This window comes from Rutidosis leptorrhynchoides, chromosome 6, assembly GCF_046630445.1.
Source record: "Rutidosis leptorrhynchoides isolate AG116_Rl617_1_P2 chromosome 6, CSIRO_AGI_Rlap_v1, whole genome shotgun sequence".
NCBI lineage: Eukaryota > Viridiplantae > Streptophyta > Magnoliopsida > Asterales > Asteraceae > Rutidosis > Rutidosis leptorrhynchoides.
This window is the reverse complement of record NC_092338.1, coordinates 424,711,286-424,726,731: the sequence shown is the minus strand read 5'-3', so window position 1 is coordinate 424,726,731 and position 15,446 is coordinate 424,711,286.

Below are 15,446 nucleotides of genomic sequence, written 5' to 3'. Positions count from 1 at the left end.
TTATATATTAAAACATGCCTTAGAGTACGTAGGATACTTAACTTGTTCACCGGATGCTTTATGACCGTTAGTGTCGCTTAACGTTTCGATTAAACCGCGAACTGCGTGCGCGTTTAACTTTTATCATAACCGGAAGATTATGACTACGAAATACTAATTATTATTTTATAATAATAATTACTTGGGTTTATGGATGCTTAATTATGCGTAGTAATTTAATTATGCTTACTAGTTAGTCTTGTTGGACTTTCTACCTTGTTGGACTTAAGCCCACCCTACTCTAGCTAGTAGCCCATTTATTTAGCCCACTTATTAATTACTAGTGACCCATTAATGAGTAAGACAAATACCCATTTATTAGAGGGAACATGCTAGCATTTATGTCAAGTATTATCCCTAATGTTGCATGGGATACCAACATAAGTACCTACTTTAGACAACCATTAACCAAAAAGTAAATCTTTTCTCCCCCTCCCCCTACCAAAACCCACGGCCATGAGGCCCTCCCCCACCCTCATTTCACTATAAATACAAGCCCCATTCCTCTCATTTTAACACTTGCTTTCATTTCAAATTCACACACACTCACTCTCTAATTCTCTCTAGTTCTTTCTCTCTCTAAAAGTGTAAGTAATTTTGAACTTTTCTTCTTCTTCTCCTTCTATTATTTTCGTGACCATCATCATCATCAAAGGGTCTTGCTTTTTAGCTTTGATCTTGATTACATCTTGTAGATTCAAACTTAGATTTGAATCCTTCAAGATCATGGAAGATTCAAGCTTTCTAGCTTTGAATCTTCACCCACTTTGTAGATCTATATCTTTTAACTTTAAATCTTATTATTTTGTTATAAAGATTCAAACTTTTGTTTGTAATCTTCATGTAACTTAAAGATCCAAGCTTTATGCTTCAAGATCTTCAAGAACAATCAAGATGCAAGCTTTCTAGCTTGGATCTTCATATCTTTTGTTGGATCTAAGTTTTCTAACTTATGATCTCATTATTTTGTTATAAAGATCAAAACTTGTGTTTATGGTCTTCATGTAACTTAAAGATCCAAGCTTTATGCTTCAAGATCTTCAAGAACACTAAAGGTTCAAGCTTTCTAGCTTTGTGAGCTTAAAACTTGTGTGAAAGGGATCCAAGCTCTCTAGATTAGGGTTCCATCACCTCATTGAACTTAGATTATGTTCATACTTGTTTGATTGATGTAAAGTTTGTAGCTTTAGTTGTAAATGTAACTTGTAATTGTGTTAAGACTAAGGATATGATGTAACCTTGGTTCATCATCCATCTAAGACTCTTAAATGAGTTGTGTTATTACTTGGTCTTAACATATTGTGTATTGATGGTAGAATCTTGGTCAAAAGTGATGCTAAACCATTAACAAGTTGTACACTTGAAGCTACAAGCATCAAGGATGAGAACCATGATGAGCATCATGCACTAAGAACCCCACCGGAGCACTTGTTTACTATTTTTCAGGATCTTATCAGTAACCTGGGCTACTGTAAAGTTGATTTTCAGTTAGTTCGGTTCGAGTAGATGATTTTCCATTTAGACCTCCTCTTAATCCGAGTTACGGTTTAGGATTTATGGCCTTCCGAAAGTCATTACACCCTATTAACGTTGTGCTGAAATTTCTGACCTACTCGCACTTAAACCGTCGCCACGGTCAAACGAAGACGAGTTTGGTTCTGAAAATTGGTCAGAAACTAGGGGACTCATATACGGAGCCATGGCCACTGATTACGCGTCTTTTCAATTTACGTAGAGGTTGTAGCAGCTGACCGAAGTCAGCCTATTGTTTCGATCTCTATTCTTGTCAAACTTACTTAGCTTTTATGATGATGAATGATGATGATGATGACACTTAAACTTATTTTATGCACTATTAGAACTTATAAAGACAACCTACTGATCTAGTAACCTTTGATTTAGGTTGACGACCTTTCGGACCAACTTACTACTTGCATACTTTCATTAACAACTTTACCGCTTTTATCACTGTGAGTTATAGCATCCCTTTTTACTTATACTATTTTTGGGACTGAGAATACATGCGCTTTTTATGTTTTACTTACTTGACACGAGTACTTAAACTTTACATATGTTTGGGTTATACAACGGCATAAAGATTCCCCTTAGCATGGTAACGTTTAACTATTGGTTTTTGAACTGGTAGATGCGAATATTAGATATGGATCCATAGGGTTTGACATCCCCACTCGGACTAGTCACGCTAGCATTTAACGGGTGTTTAATACTTCGAGGACATACGCACTCTCCAGGTGTACTTTTAGGGGGTGATATTTATATTTACGTTAAGTCTAGTTACCATGTGCCCACGGTTATACATATGCTTTTCATACTGTTTTGAAATATTGAAATCTCGTGGTCAATCTTATATTACTGTTACAACTTAACTATAGCTCACCAACATTATTGTTGACGTTTTTAAGCCTGTTTTCTCAGATGCTTAGAGGTTTGTTGCTTCCGCTGTTAGACTTGCTGTCATGCTGTTTAGACTTGCTGTTAAGGACCTGCTGTGTTAGATAACCGCTGCATAACTTAGAGATGTCTCAATCATGAAACTTTTAATTTGCATTCGCAACTTATGTTATTTGAATAATGGCTTTGTAATGACCTCTGTGTCACATTATCTTTTGTAAACACTATGTTTTTATGAATGCAAACTGGTTTTCAAACGGCATGTAGTATTCAACCGTGTAAAGATCCTGTTGTTGATGAATCGTATACGATGGTTTTGTACGGGGCGTCACATTTGATATCAGAGCATTGGTTGTAGGGAAATAGGTTGCATTAGTGAGTCTAGACCGGACTAAGTAGGATTCACTAATAGGACTAATCTACAACTTGCTAATTTACTTGTTTCTGCGAAACTTACTGCATACTACTGATTACTTTTACTGCTATGTGATATTAATGCATGCTATTGCTTATCTTTACTGCCATGTGAACTTGCTGTATGCTTATTTCCGCTATTGCATGATTACCATCTGCTTTCACATGTTATTTGTGTTTAGCATTGTTATTATTGCCATGTTGTATACTGTTTTAGACAACGTAGGTTGCTGTAGTGCCTAATACGTGCTTGCTTTATGACTTGCTGACATGAAAAAAGTTATTTTTCCTTGTCCAGATGTCGGATATCCCACCCGTTGTCATTTTGGAGAGCGACTCAGACTCACCCTCCACCTCGCCTACCATTGTTGCCGATTCACAGATCCCGTCGTCGACACACTCCAGCGACTCTGGCGCTTCGTCCTCTGGAGCCAGTGGCCATGTACCCGACCCAGTGGTTATCTCAGACGGACATGAGGATCCACCGGAGATTCTAGCTCCACTCATCCCAGTACCTCCGGAGTCACAGCCCCATCCCAGTGGTGCTGTGATTCCTGGGGAATACAGGGACGTCCCGTTCTGTAATGAGCATAACCATTGGTGCCGACGCCTTCCTGATGGACGTGTCATACCAATTCCACCTTTCAGATACCGGATTATGACTACAGGCCGCCGAGCGCTGCCACCTCCAGCTGTTTACGACGACTCATCATCCGACAACTCATCCTCCGACGATTCCAGTGACGATGATTCCGACGAGGACCCTGAGGAGACGCCCGCGAAGCCACCCTCTACCCCGCCGAAGAAGTGGTATCGTTTCGATGGTACCGTTATTCCAGGGGTTAACGGAGGTCGACCATTCGTTAGCGCACATGGACTGAGGACTAGGGTCACCGCCCGTAAGCGGGTTGTGCCTTACCCTGCTGATCCATTTGTGCGTAAGCCTTACCGCTATGCAGCATCTACTTATGGCGCTGGACCATCTGCACCACCTGCACCACCTGTACCGACTGCACCGCCTGCCCCACCATCTCCCTCCGTCGAGAAACTGGCGAGGGAAGTGGAGATCCTCCGTGCTCGGGTAACTGAGCTCGAGGACCAGATGTCCCACGTAATGGACATCCTTTACCCACCATCACCATAGGGCTTTGTAGTAGATTTCATTATGTAATCTCGTTTGTAGTTTCATTTTTTACTCATGTACTGTACGAACTTATGCGGATGTATGCAACTTATTATTAATGAATGGAACTTAGTGTTGTTTACTTTTGTACGGTGTTCTATATTACGTTACTCTATGGTGATTTTGTGGTATCTATATCTGGTTGCATTGCTTAGTTAACATGTGTTGCGTTGGTTCCATGTTAGTTGCCATATACTATATTATTATTTATTAAATGCTGGATTTTGACTTAAGTTAAAATTTCTGTTTAGAAGAACAATGGCAAATGGACGAGTAGCACCCACAGCAGTACAGATTGAGGAAATGATCGCTGAGAGAGTAGCCGCAGCTATTGCAGAAATCAACCCCCAAGCTCCACCAGTTAACCAGCCCATTCGTAACGGGTGCACATACAAAGAGTTTCAAAGCTGCAAGCCCCACAACTTTAGCGGTACTGAGGGGCCAGTTGGATTGACTAGGTGGTTTGAGAAATTAGAAGCTGTGTTCCGTGTAAGCAACTGCTCAGAGGAGAACAAAACCAAGTATGCTTCGTGTACGCTGTCAGATGGCGCCCTAACCTGGTGGAACATACTGGCTCAAGCTAAGGGTATTGACGAGGCTTATGCCACTCCGTGGGAAGAATTTAAGGGAGCCCTGATCGAAGAGTACTGCCCCAGAGCAGAGATACAGAAAATGGAGGCTGAGTTCTGGGAGTTGAAGGTTGTGGGAAACAATCTTGATGGTTACAACCGTAGGTATCTGGAATTAGCGCTGATGTGTCCCACGATGGTTACTCCGGAATTTAAGAGAATGGAGCGATACTTGTGGGGACTTCCCAAGTCCATTTAAGGAAATGTCACCTCTTCTAATCCGCCCAACGTCCCGGCAGCTATGCGCATGGCGCAAACCCTTATGAACCAAATTATCAGCAAGGAATCGGAAAAGGCAAATTCTGAATCGGGAGCCAGTCGTGATAAGCGTAAGTGGGACAATGTAACATCCGTGTTACATCCGTCCCACATTGGTTGGAGAGGTGAACGAAGCATGCCTTATAAGGGTGTGGAGACCTTTCCTAGCATGACGCATTTTGGGACCACAAGCGCAGCAGATCCCATGAGAACTCTGCAGTTAAGCGTGCTCAGGCGAGAGCACTATCAGGATGGGTGACCTTCTGGGAAAGTGCTCGTCGTGTTTGGTCGCCAAGACAAATCCGTGCACCTACGGGTAAAGCGGACAATATCATGCTACGGGGAACGTATTACCTGGGATGTTACAGATGGTATCAGAGCCAGGCCCCAGACCAAACGTGCACAGCGAGGACGCTGTGTCCCATTAGGGGGAGGATTGTAACATCCGTGTTACATCCGTGTTACATCCATCCCACATTGGTTGGAGAGGGAAACGAAGCATGCCTTGTAAGGGTGTGGACACCTTTCCTAGCATGACGTGTTTTGGGACCACAAGCGCAGCAGATCCCATGAGAACTTTGCAGTTAAGCGTGCTCAGGTGAGAGCACTACCAGGATGGGTGACCTCCTGGGAAAGTGCTCGTCGTGTTTGGTCGCCAAGAAAAATCCGTGCGCCTACGGGGAAAGCGGACAATATCATGCTACGGGGAATGTATTACCTGGGATGTTACAGACAACAACAAGGGGAAAGTCTATGATCAAACCCCCGCTAAAAGGCATAACGACGGAAGGAACCCCAACCCGACCCCTAGCTCGAACCCCAACTACAAGGGCAGTCTACCGCAGTGCAAGAGGTTCTACAAGCACCATACCGGGTACTGTAATGTGGTCTGTGAAAAGTGCAAAATGACCGGGCATATTGGCAAGGACTGCAAGATTCCCATCCCAGCTGTGAGGACCAACCCCAATGGACCAAGAAAGTGCTATGAGTGTGGACAACAGGGCCACTTCAGGAATGAGTGTCCCAACAAGCGAAAGAACGGCAGACCGCCGCGTGGAAGAGCTTTCAATGTGAACGCAAGAGATGCCCGTGAGAACCCCGACTTGGTTACAGGTATATTTACTATCAACAATCTATTAGCTTCTGTCCTATTTGATACTGGTGCCGATAGGAGCTATGTTTGTAGACACTTTTGCTCTAAGATAGATTGGTCATTAATGCCTTTAGAGGAGAGTATGCTAGTTGAGGTAGCGAATGGGAAACTTGAGAAAGTTGACCAAATTGGCCGAGGAGCTATTATCAACATAGCTGGTGTGGATTTCGCAATTGACTTGATACCCATCAAATTTGGAAGCTTTGACGTGATTGTCGGCATGCACTGGTTGACCAAAGTGAGGGCCGACGTTATCTGTGGAGATAAAGCTCTTCCTATACCACAAGGAGATGGTGAGCTACTGGTTATATACGAAGAGAGATGTAGTTCGAAGATGAACCTCATTAGTTGTATGAAAGCGCAGAAGATCATGAAGAAAGGACGTCTTGCTGTTTTAGCACACGTAAAGGCTTTAGAAACGGAAGAGAAGAGCGTGAATGATGTGCGAATCGTAAATGAATTCCCCGACGTCTTTCCGGAAGAACTGCCTGGATTACCGCCACTGAGAGCCGTGGAATTCCAGATCGATCTAGTGCCAAGAGCTGCACCCGTAGCTCGAGCACCTTATCGACTAGCACCTTCCGAATAGAAAGAGTTGCAGAGTCAACTGCAGGAATTGCTAGACCAAGGGTTTATCCAACCGAGTTCATCGCCTTGGGGCGCACCTATTTTATTTGTGAAGAAGAAGGATGGATCATTTCGCATATGTATTGACTACCGCGAACTCAACAAATTGACGATCAAGAACCGATATCCTCTTCCCCGAATTGACGATCTTTTTGATCAGCTGCAAGGATCAAGCATTTACTCTAAGATCGATTTGCGATCCAGTTATCACCAGTTGAGGGTGAAGGAGAGTGATGTGATGAAGACTGCATTCAGAACCCGCTATGGTCATTATGAGTTTCTTGTGATGTCGTTCGGTTTAACCAACACACCCGCTGTATTCATGGACCTCATGAATCGTGTATGCAAGCCATACCTGGATAAGTTCGTTATTGTCTTCGTAGATGATATCCTCATCTACTCCAAGAGCGAAGAAGAACATGAGCAACATCTCCGACTAGTGCTTGAACTCTTGAGATAAGAGCAACTTTATGCCAAATTCTCCAAGTATGAATTTTGGTTGAAGGAAGTCCAATTTCTGGGTCATATTGTGAGTGATCAAGGTATCAAAGTTGATCCTGCAAAGATCGAGGCAATCAGCAAGTGGGAGACACCCACTACTCTGACTCACATCCGCCAATTTCTAGGCCTTGCCGGTTATTACCGGAGGTTTATTGAAGGTTTTTCGTTGATTGCGCGTCTTTTGACCGCACTGATTCACAAAAGGAAGAAATTCGTTTTGGAAAAAGAATACGAATCAGCATTTCAAGACTTGAAGCAGAAGTTAACCACCGCACCTATCTTGTCGCTTCCTGAAGGCAGTGACGACTTCGTTGTGTACTGCGATGCTTCGAAAAATGGTTTTGGTTGCATATTGATGCAAAGAACGAAGGTCATTGCTTATACTTCTCGTCAACTGAAGATACACGAGCAAAACTACACTACCCATGATCTCGAACTTGGAGCCGTTGTCTTCGCTTTGAAGTTGTGGAGACACTATCTTTATGGGACAAAGAGTACCATATTCACCGATCACAAAAGCCTCCAGCACATCTTTGATCAGAAGCAGCTGAATATGAGACAACGTCGATGAATTAAGACGCTGAACGACTATGATTGTGAACTCCGTTACCATCCTAGCAAAGCCAATGTTGTAGCCGACGCTCTGAGTCGAAAGGAGAGAACGGTACCCCTTCGCGTCCGTGCCTTGAACATCACCATTCATTCGAACCTCAACAGCCAGATCCGAGTAGCCCAAGATGAGGCTCTCAAGGAGGAGAACATATCCCGTGAATACTTGAACATTCTCTTCTCTAAATTCGAGGTTAAGGAGTCTGGACTTCGATGTTATGCCGGAAGAATTTGGGTACCTCATTATGGAGATTTACGAAGCCTTATACTTGATGAAGCCCACAAGTCGAGATATTCGATTCATCCAGGAGCCGGCAAAATGTACCACGATCTCAAGGAACAGTATTGGTGGCCTAATCTTAAGAAGGATGTTGCAACTTATGTTGGGAGGTGTTTGACTTGTTCGAAGGTTAAGGCTGAACATCAGAAGCCATCTGGATTACTTCAACAACCGGAAATCCCACAATGGAAATGGGAAGCAATTACGATGGACTTCATCACGAAGCTACCAAAGACGGTGGGCGGATATGATACCATCTGGGTTATCGTTGACCGTCTTACAAAATCTACACACTTCTTAGCCATGAAAGAAACGGATACAATGGAGAGACTCGCTCAACTGTACATCAAAGAGGTTGTATCCCGTCATGGTGTACCCTTATCGATTATCTCAGATCGCGATACCCGTTTTGCTTCAAGGTTTTGGCGTTCTTTGCAAGAAGCCTTGGGAACTCGTCTCGACATGAGCACTGCATATCACCCGCAGACCGACGGTCAGATCGAACAAACGATTCAGACTTTAGAGGACATGTTGCGTGCCTGTGTTATTGACTTCGGAAAGTCTTGGGAAAGGCATTTGCTGTTAGCCGAATTCTCTTACAACAACAGTTATCACTCGAGTATTAATGCCGCACCTTTTGAAGCATTGTATGGCCACAAGTGTCGTTCTCCTATTTGTTGGGCCGAGTTAGGCGAAGTGCAAATCACCGGACCCGAGATAGTCCATGAAACGACAGAGAAGATTGCCCAGATTCAAGCGAGACTTAAGACGGCCCGTGATTGCCAAAAGAGTTATGCTGATCTTAAATGTAAAGACTTCGAATTCAACGTGGGTGACTGTGTGATGTTGAAAGTCGCACCTTGGAAAGGTGTGATCCGATTTAGAAAGCGCGGAAAGTTAAACCCGCCATACATTGGTCCTTTTAAAATCTTGGAGCGTGTTGGACCCGTAGCTTACCGTCTGGATCTTCCAACTCAATTGAGCGCAGTTCATCCTACCTTCCACGTATCAAATTTGAAGAAGTGTCTTGCTCCACCGGAACTTATCATACCCCTGGAGGAACTTACGATTGATGATAAACTCTACTTCGTGGAAGAACCTGTCGAAATTATGGACCGTGAGGTCAAAACTTTGAAACGCAACAAGATTCCGATCACCCGAGTTCGATGGAATGCCAAACGTGGACCTGAGTTTACTTGGGAACGAGTGGATCAAATGATGCAGAAGTATCCTCACCTCTACCCGACTTCAACACCTGCCTCAGCTTAAATTTTAGGACGAAATTTCCATTAACAGGTGGGTAATGTAACGACTCGACTCTTTTGACTTGCTTTTGTGCTTTATGTTTTCGCGAAACTGCGTATTTGTGCGTACTGTGCTACTTTATACTCTGGAACCTTTAAATACATGGTTTACTTTCATTTATATATTAAAACGTGCCTTAGAGTATGTATGATACTTAACTTGTTCACTGGATGCTTTATGACCGTTAGTGTCGCTTAACGTTTCGATTAAACCGCGAACTGCGCGCACGTCTAACTTTTGTCGTAATCGGAAGATCATGACTACGAAATACTAATTATTATTTTATAATAATAATTACTTGGGTTTATGGATGCTTAATTATGCGTAGTAATTTAATTATGCTTACTAGTTAGTCTTGTTGGACTTTCTACCTTGTTGGACTTAAGCCCACCCTATTCTAGCTAGTAGCCCATTTATTTAGCCTACTTATTAATTTCTAGTGACCCATTAATGAGTAAGACAAATGCCCATTTATTAGAGGGAACATGCTAGCATTTATATCAAGTATTATCCCTAATGTTGCATGGGATACCAACATAAGTACCTACTTTAGACAACCATTAACCAAAAAGTAAATCTTGTCTCCCCCTCCCCCCTACCAAAACCCACGGCCATGAGGCCCTCCCCCCACGCTCATTTCACTATAAATACAAGCCTCATTCCTCTCATTTTAACACTTGCTTTCATTTCAAATTCACACACACTCACTCTCTAATTCTCTCTAGTTCTTTCTCTCTCTAAAAGTGTAAGTAATTTTGAACGTTTCTTCTTCTTCTCCTTCTATTATTTTCGTGACCATCATCATCATCAAAGGGTCTTTCTTTTTAGCTTTGATCTTGATTACATCTTGTAGATTCAAACTTAGATTTGAATCCTTCAAGATCATGGAAGATTCAAGCTTTCTAGCTTTGAATCTTCACCCACTTTGTAGATCTATATCTTTTAACTATAAATCTTGTTATTTTGTAATAAAGATTCAAACTTTTGTTTGTAATCTTCATGTAACTTAAAGATCCAAGCTTTATGCTTCAAGATCTTCAAGAACAATCAAGATGCAAGCTTTCTAGTTTGGATCTTCATATCTTTTGTTGGATCTAAGTTTTCTAACTTATGATCTCATTATTTTGTTATAAATATCAAAACTTGTGTTTATGGTCTTCATGTAACTTAAATATCCAAGCTTTATGCTTCAAGATCTTCAAGAACACTAAAGGTTCAAGCTTTCTAGCTTTGTGACCTTAAAACTTGTGTGAAAGGGATCCAAGCTCTCTAGCTTAGGGTTCCATCACCTCATTGAACTTAGATTATGTTCATACTTGTTTGATTGATGTAAAGTTTGTAGCTTTAGTTGTAAATGTAACTTGTAATTGTGTTAAGACTAAGGATACGATGTAACATTGGTTCATCATCCATCTAAGACTCTTAAATGAGTTGTGTTATTACTTGGTCTTAACATATAGTGTATTTATGGTAGAATCTTGATCAAAAGTGATGCTAAACCATCAACGAGTTGTACACTTGAAGCTACAAGCATCAAGGATGAGAACCGTGATGAGCATCAAGCACTAAGAACCCCACCGGAGCACTTGTTTACTGTTTTTCAGGATTTGATCAGTAACCTGGGCTACTGTAAAGTTGATTTTCAGTTAGTTCGGTTCGAATAAATTATTTTACGTTTAGACCTCGTCTTAATCCGAGTTATGGTTTAGGATTTATGGCCTTCCGAAAGTCATTACACCCTATTAACGTTGTGCTGAAATTTCTGACCTACTCGCATTTAAACCGTCGCCACGGTCAAAAAAAGACGAGTTTGGTTCTGGAAATTGGTCAGCAACTAGGGGACTCATATACGGAGCCATGGCCACTGATTACGTGTCTTTTTGATTTACGTAGAGGTCGTAGCATCTGACCGAAATCAGCCTTATGTTTCGAACTCTATTCTTGTCAAACTTACTTAGCTTTTATGATGATGAATGATGATGATGATGACACTAAAACTTATTTTATGCACTATTAGAACTTATAAAGACAACCTACTGACCTAGTAACCTTTGATTTAGGTTGACGACCTTTCGGACCAACTTACTACTTGCATACTTTCATTACCGACTTTACCGCTTTTATCACTGTGAGTTATAGCATCCCTTTTTACTTATACTATTTTTGGGACTGAGAATACATGCGCTTTTTATGTTTTACTTACTTGAAACGAGTACTTAAACTTTACATATGTGTGGGTTATACAACGGCATAAAGATTCCCCTTAGCACGGTAACGTTTAACTATTGGTTTTTGAACCGGTAGACGCGAATATTAGATATGGATCCATAGGGTTTGACATCCCCACTCGGGCTAGTCGCGCTAGCATTTAACGGGTGTTTAATACTTCGAGGACATACGCACTCGCCAGGTGTACTTTTAGGGGGTGATATTTATATTTACGTTAAGTCTAGTTACCATGTGCCCACGGTTATACATATGCTTTTCATACTATTTTGAAACATTGAAATCTCGTGGTCAATCTTATATTACCGTTACAACTTAAACTATAGCTCACCAACATTATTGTTGATATTTTAAGCATGTTTTCTCAGGTGCTTAGAGGTTTGTTGCTTCCGCTGTTAGACTTGCTGTCATGCTGTTTAGACTTGCTGTTAAGGACCTACTGTGTTAGATAACCACTGCATAACTTAGAGATGTCTCAACCATGAAACTTTTAATTTGCATTCGCAACTTATGTTATTTGAATAATGGCTTTGTAATGACCTCTGTGTCACATTATCTTTTGTAAACACTATGTTTTTATGAATGCAAACTGGTTTTCAAACTGCATGTAGTATTCAACCGTGTAAAGATCTTGTTGTTGACGACTTGTACACGATGGTTTTGTATGGGGCGTCACAATAGACCACCCAAATTTGATGAAGATGAGTATGAAACTTGGAAGGCAAGGTTCATGTTTCACCTGGAGTCTATTGACCCACTTATGCCTGGTATTGCCACAGATGGTCCATTTGTCCCAACTGAAAGTATTGATAGCATTCCAGCCACTGCTGACACTCCTGCCATTCCTGGCAGAGAGGTTGTTCTCACTCCAGCCAAATGGGATGCTGAGGACAAACGTCGTGTTGGACTTGACCCTAAGATCAGAACTCTGTTAGCTATAACTTTACCTAATCACCTGTTCAAACTGATTAAGAGAAAACTGAATGCTAAGCTTATGTTAGACTATCTAGATGTTACTTATGAAGGCATGGATGAGGTTAGGCAGAACAAGATTATTGCTTTGAAAGAGAGTATGAAATATTATTTGCCTATAAGAATGAGACCCTTAAGCAAACCTTCATTTGGTTTAACTCCTTAGTTGTTGACCTGCTTACTTTGAAAATCACATATAATGATTTTGAACAAGTAAACAAAGTCATTGACTCATTGTCTGCCAAATGAAAACCAGTGACTGACTCTCTAAGAACCACCCAGACTTTAAAGAACTTTAACATGTCTTCCCTCTATGGTACACTTTGGAACCATGAGAAGGCAGAAACTAAACTTGAACTAAACTTGAAAGAAAACTTTAAGTCTGCCCCCACCACTTCAAAATCTTCTAAAACAGATGATACTGCTCTTATGGCTGCTGCTAAAAAGAAAGCTCAAAAGGATTTACTGGTTCAAAAGTTGACAGCAGAAGAAGAGTCAGCTGAAGATGATGTGGATAGTGGTACTGGGTCTGAAGAAAGCAATGATAATGAAGATGATGTGGAAGGTTTTGCTGAAGGTATGGCTTTGCTGGCTAGGCAGTTCAAAAGGTTTAATCGTAATAAAACCAGCAAGTCATACAAAGGGAATAAGAAACTAAGTGCTAGGTATAGCAGCAAATCAGTCAAGGTGAAATGTCCCGTTCTTATTGATTAAAAACGTTCCATATTAATTGATTTCGTTGCGAGGTTTTGACCTCTATATGAGACGTTTTTCAAAGACTGCATTCATTTTTAAACAAACCATAACCTTTATTTCATCAATAAAGGTTTAAAAAGCTTTACGTAGATTATCAAATAATGATAATCTAAAATATCCTGTTTACACACGACCATTACATAATGGTTTACAATACAAATATGTTACAACAAAATAAGTTTCTTGAATGCAGTTTTTACACAATATCATACAAGCATGGACTCCAAATCTCGTCCTTATTTAAGTATGCGACAACGGAAGCTCTTAATAATCACCTGAGAATAAACATGCTTAAAACGTCAACAAAAATGTTGGTGAGTTATAGGTTTAACCTATATATATCAAATCATAATAATAGACCACAAGATTTCATATTTCAATACACATCCCATACATAGAGATAAAAATCATTCATATGGTGAACACCTGGTAACCGACATTAACAAGATGCATATATAAGAATATCCCCATCATTCCGGGACACCCTTCGGATATGATATAAATTTCGAAGTACTAAAGCATCCGGTACTTTGGATGGGGTTTGTTAGGCCCAATAGATCTATCTTTAGGATTCCCGTCAATTAGGGTGTCTGTTCCCTAATTCTTAGATTACCAGACTTAATAAAAAGGGGCATATTCGATTTCGATAATTCAACCATAGAATGTAGTTTCACGTACTTGTGTCTATTTTGTAAATCATTTATAAAACCTGCATGTATTCTCATCCCAAAAATATTAGATTTTAAAAGTGGGACTATAACTCACTTTCACAGATTTTTACTTCGTTGGGAAGTAAGACTTGGCCACTGGTTGATTCACGAACCTATAACAATATATACATATATATCAAAGTATGTTCAAAATATATTTACAACACTTTTAATATATTTTGATGTTTTAAGTTTATTAAGTCAGTTGTCCTCGTTAGTAACCTATAACTAGTTGTCCACAGTTAGATGTACAGAAATAAATCGATAAATATTATCTTGAATCAAACCACGACCCAGTGTATATGTATCTCAGTATTGATCACAACTCAAACTATATATATTTTTGAATCAACCTCAACCCTGTATAGCTAACTCCAACATTCACATATAGAGTGTCTATGGTTGTTCCGAAATATATATAGATGTGTCGACATGATAGGTCGAAACATTGTATACGTGTCTATGGTATCTCAAGATTACATAATATACAATACAAGTTGATTAAGTTATGGTTGGAATAGATTTGTTACCAATTTTCACGTAGCTAAAATGAGAAAAATTATCCAATCTTGTTTTACCCATAACTTCTTCATTTTAAATCCGTTTTGAGTGAATCAAATTGCTATGGTTTCATATTGAACTCTATTTTATGAATCTAAACAGAAAAAGTATAGGTTTATAGTCGGAAAAATAAGTTACAAGTCATTTTTGTAAAGGTAGTCATTTCAGTCGAAAGAACGACGTCTAGATGACCATTTTAGAAAACATACTTCCACTTTGAGTTTAACCATAATTTTTGGATATAGTTTCATGTTCATAAAAAATCATTTTCTCAGAATAACAACTTTTAAATCAAAGTTTATCATAGTTTTTAATTAACTAACCCAAAACAGCCCGCGGTGTTACTACGACGGCGTAAATTCGGTTTTACGGTGTTTTTCGTGTTTCCAGGTTTTAAATCATTAAGTTAGCATATCATATAGATATAGAACATGTGTTTAGTTGATTTTAAAAGTCAAGTTAGAAGGATTAACTTTTGTTTGCGAACAAGTTTAGAATTAACTAAACTATGTTCTAGTGATTACAAGTTTAAACCTTCGAATAAGATAGATTTATATGTATGAATCGATGTTATGAACATCATTACTACCTTAAGTTCCTTGGATAAACCTACTGGAAAATATAAAAATGGATCTAGCTTCAACGGATCTTTGGATGGCTCGAAGTTCTTGAAGCAGAATCATGACACGAAAACAAGTTCAAGTAAGATCATCACTTGAAATAAGATTGTTATAGTTATAGAAATTGAACCAAAGTTTGAATATGATTATTACCTTGTATTAGAATGATAACCTACTGTAAGAAACAAAGA